Raw genomic sequence first — 4,277 nt, forward strand, 5'->3', positions numbered from 1 at the left:
ACATGCTAATTAATGTAGAAAGAGCGAGTTAGTTCCAGAACTTTATACCATGTTAAGAGGGGAATGATCCGGTTTCAAAACTGAAATCAGATAAAAGAAGGATGATCGTTTTTTGGGGAAACCTGCATTTCCATTAATCAAGGTAATAAATACTGATGGGTTCAAGAGCTGTCAAGCAACAGTCCAGATATCTGAAGTGTACAGAAGTGTACATTTGAACATAGACACTAAGTACAGAGCAACAATATTTACACTTCTATGTCTGCCTTTGCTCAGTCTCAAAAGAGAAAAGCTCCTCAAGCAAGCGTTCAGTAGTTCTAGGGCTTTCCTTAAACACCTGCTTACTGTTTAGCTTTACTAAACACCGGAACAGAGTTTAGACTGGAACAGACAAGAAGGGGGGATCTTACAGTACCATCTAACATGCAAATTCCATGGGCTCTTGAGCGTAGCTTGAGCCTTGCTCCTTGGGAATAAGCTACCTGGCGCTGATCATGAGGTCAACAGCCAGCAGATTCATATCAGCAGGTTAACAATCCATACCCTGAGTGAACACTCCTGGACATTGGTTATTATCACTCTACTTGCTCCAAGAGGAAATACTGTAGAAGGACTGGAGTGCTGAATTTCTTAGGCCTCTTTATGGGCAGTTAGTTTCACAGGCATTTCTTATGAGTGCAGTTGTAATAGATAGGAAGCTTGTACTGTTTGAGCAGCACTATGTTGATTTTATCTTTGGCTTTGACAGTACTGAAGCTCTAATATGCCACATACATTTTAATTTTAAAAGTGACTTCAAAAGTCCAGTCAACAATCTATAATCTAGAATCTGGCATCACAGCCATCCTACTATTCCAGATCTGTCATCAAGTCTCTGACCGCCTGAGCTGGTGTGAACAGGCCCCTCAACAGATATTTTGCTTTGCCAGTTGTAGTTAATAAGACCACGATCCCAGGAAGTGCAAATATATTTCTATTGTTGCAGACTTCGCTAGGTTCATTTTCAGAATGCCACTCATTGAAGATATGATATGCTTAGTTTTATGACCTGCTTAAAGAACTTTTATCTTATCTCCCCAGAGCCATGATATCAATAAATATACACAGCCTCATTTTGAAAGTGAAAGGGTAGCTGTATCTGAGCTTGGGGGCACTCTGAAGTTGAAACTTCATTGTAACACGAGGTTCTTGGGTGGTGAGAGGAAAACTGCTATTCCTATACTTTCTGTTTTTCTACACAGTGCTTGTTGTGAAGAGCTCATGTTCATTCTCTTAATGGCTAAGGTCATGGGCTGTGAGAGCCACGTCGGCCCAGAAAAGGAGTAACGAGAAGAGATGAGCCAGGGCTGATTGCTTCTTTATTACCCCTCTCAGACTATGAAAACTGGTACAAACAAAATATGACAGGTTAGAACACAAACTCAACATTGTTCTCTATCAAAGTCACCTGAAGATCTCTTCTCTTGTATTCATCTAAAACTTAAATGTCACCAAACGTCAGAGTTCATTTTTTACATTTATGTATAATGAATGAACAGTGCCTGCACACATGCTTTAAAGAACTCAAAATCAGGTTTTGACATATATCCTCATGTGTTGAAAATGGATGTTGAGCATCATTTTTGTCTGAACACTGAAGAGGCAGGAGAAGGACATGAAGTAGTAAGAAAAGAAACACACACAGTCATTGGTAAAAATATCAGGGTTGATTTTCCTCTTTCTCTTTCTTGAGGTGATCCTTGACACAAATTATTTTGCTCATTGCACTTGAGTGTCACAATTGTAATCCCTCCCCCTTAAGGGCACTCTGTCTCTTTCACATTCTAGCTGATTTTGTGCACCTGCCCTGTTTCAGCCCTTCCCTACGAAAGCCAGACGCTCACACCATTCCTGGCTCTGCATTAGAAGATGGACGTCCGGAGGCCTGCCTACCACAAAGTTGCCCTATGCCTGTGGCCTCCATCAACCCCTCAACTGCCACCAGCTCAAGTCTAGGCAGCCACCTTCCTGCCAACCAGTCCCCCAGGATTCAGTCCTCACGAATTGGGATGAGATAAAAGGGGGCGGCCCTAAAATTCACATTCACAGTCAGTCAGCACCCGCTCGCTGAGGACCTCTGCGCACTGTCCCGTCACCGTTCTCAGGCGCAGGCTGATAGTCTCCCATCCTGGGGGTCTGGCTGTCTCGATGCTCAGCCCTCAGTGAGGCAGGAAAGGAACAAACCCCATGATGGCAGACGGGGTCTAGCACTCCTCCGGGTTTTCCTGCCTCCCTTTAGGCTGCTCCACTCCTGTTTCCCGACAGCTTCCGGCTCCGGCGCCCGACACCTCCTGGGTGAAGTCCACAGTGGTAAAAAGGTGGCCAATTCCTCCTCCCCACCTGATTCCTCTGATGTGGCCTCTGTCGCCCAGCAGGGAGCGCCCATCATGGTGCTGCAACTCTGTCGCCTGGGGTGCTATCTCTCATTGCGCCTCTTACGGGAGAGTGGTGTCACCCTGGCAGGCGAAGTAGGCCACGTCTGGGATGACCGACCCCAGGGGCTCTCCCAGTAGGTGCCGTTGTTGGGCCAGCTTTTCCCACAGCAATCTGGGTGCCTCCCCTCCTCCACTGAAATGCCTCTGGATGGCCAACGCCATATAACTGTACCACTGGTCAGTGGGGACATCCAGCAAAGCCTGGCGATGGCAAGGTGGCCTGGCATCTCCCCCTGGGACCAGCTGTTCTCCCAGGCCGCCATCTGAAACTGATACTGATACCTCGGTAGCTGGTCCCCACTGGTCCATTGTCCCTTTCCCATCACTTCAGCTCAGGTGACGTGGTAAATAGTCCCCTCTCCATTGGGCACATAACCGCAGGGTAGCCCTCAGAAGGACTGCGCCAGTGGTGCCAAGGAGCGATTCTAGTTCTTGGCGCTTAAGGGTGTCCCTCATCTGCTGGGAGAACTGGCACATCTCTGAGTCCGACAGGTGCTGTAGGTCTCTGTCCATTAATCCCACCCTAACACCAATGTAACAAATTTTGGTTCTCGGACTTGTGCCCCCACCGCTCCCAGTTCCCAGTTCCCAGATCCTCCCTCTACCACTTGGGCGTGAACCCAGGTCTCCTGCATCGCTCAACAGGGGTCTTGCTGGCTTCCTCAGCCCGGGCGGCGAACATCCGTGTTATGTGCAGGGGCATATTTGTTACAGTATCTTTTATTTATAAGCGCCTGCGAATGAAGGTTTTCTAAGCAGGGAAATTATATATTTTTTTTCCTGTTATGAAATTTGAATGTAAACGATGCAGGACGGAACCGTTACATTGAGGATTACATTATTGTATAATAAATTCAGGCAATCCAAAAACCACAAACTGTCCTAGCCTGATTATTTTTTCACAATGCAGCAAATCCAAACTTTCTGTTAAATGCGAATTACGGGCAAAGAGCGGGTATAATGTAATTTATTTTCTGAGAATGTAATCTTCGATTAAACGACTTATACAATATGTAAGAGGTTGTCATATATTTTATATTATTTTCACAGTTAAGTATATATTTTTTAAGCGATAGTACTTTAACCCTTGCAACGCTAAATCTATTAATCTTAGCCTGAAGGCACGAGATGTCATCAGTCTGAATGTTACATAATGAAGACATCAAAGTATTAATTCCACTCTCTTTCACAACCAGAAACATGCAAACGTAGCTTAAATCGCTCTCACATCATTTCCCCCGTCTTTTAAGGAAAACTATAACAAAAGTAAGAAAAAAACGACAGATCGTATAAGGGTAGTAAAACTTGAGGTAGGAACTTCAAGCGCTCGACGGAAAGATCGTTTATCAGGCATTGCTGTTCAGATAATCGACTTCAGTATTATTTTATGTATCAGAGCATGTAGATCGGCCTAGCTCTGTCAATCACTACTTTGTTGATTGATAGCTATTTTATTTTAAACCACCGGTAGGTTAAAGGAAAGCGTGGCTGCAGCTCTCGGTGTAACTCTGTTGAGGGCGAACTTGAACTCATCTGGGACTGGACAGAAAGCACTGATGTCCGCTCTTCTTCTCTGCGGCAATGGACAGAGGAAGCTATAAGAAACGGAAACCTGCTTCAGAGAAGTAAACTAAACTGTAAGTTTATAAAACATGCTACTGATAACTAGAATATTATTATTATTATTATTATTATTATTATTATTATTATTATTATTATTAATAATAATAATAATAATAATACAAATGCTGGACCTCCTTAGCTTCCCAGCATAGAAATACTGATTTGGAATAAAACGTGCAG

General features: G+C 44.2%; 1 protein-coding gene across 1 annotated transcript in view; it reads right to left on the reverse strand.

Moving 5' to 3' along the window:
* LOC148666845 (zona pellucida sperm-binding protein 3-like) overlaps positions 1-4,277 on the reverse strand; it is a 779,162-nt gene that overhangs the window by 290,573 nt on the left and 484,312 nt on the right. The gene's annotated exons all lie outside the window — the stretch shown is intronic.

The sequence above is a fragment of the Lepisosteus platostomus genome, chromosome 5 (assembly GCF_059453375.1).
Source record: "Lepisosteus platostomus isolate fLepPlt1 chromosome 5, fLepPlt1.hap1, whole genome shotgun sequence".
NCBI classification, from domain to species: Eukaryota; Metazoa; Chordata; class Actinopteri; order Semionotiformes; family Lepisosteidae; genus Lepisosteus; species Lepisosteus platostomus.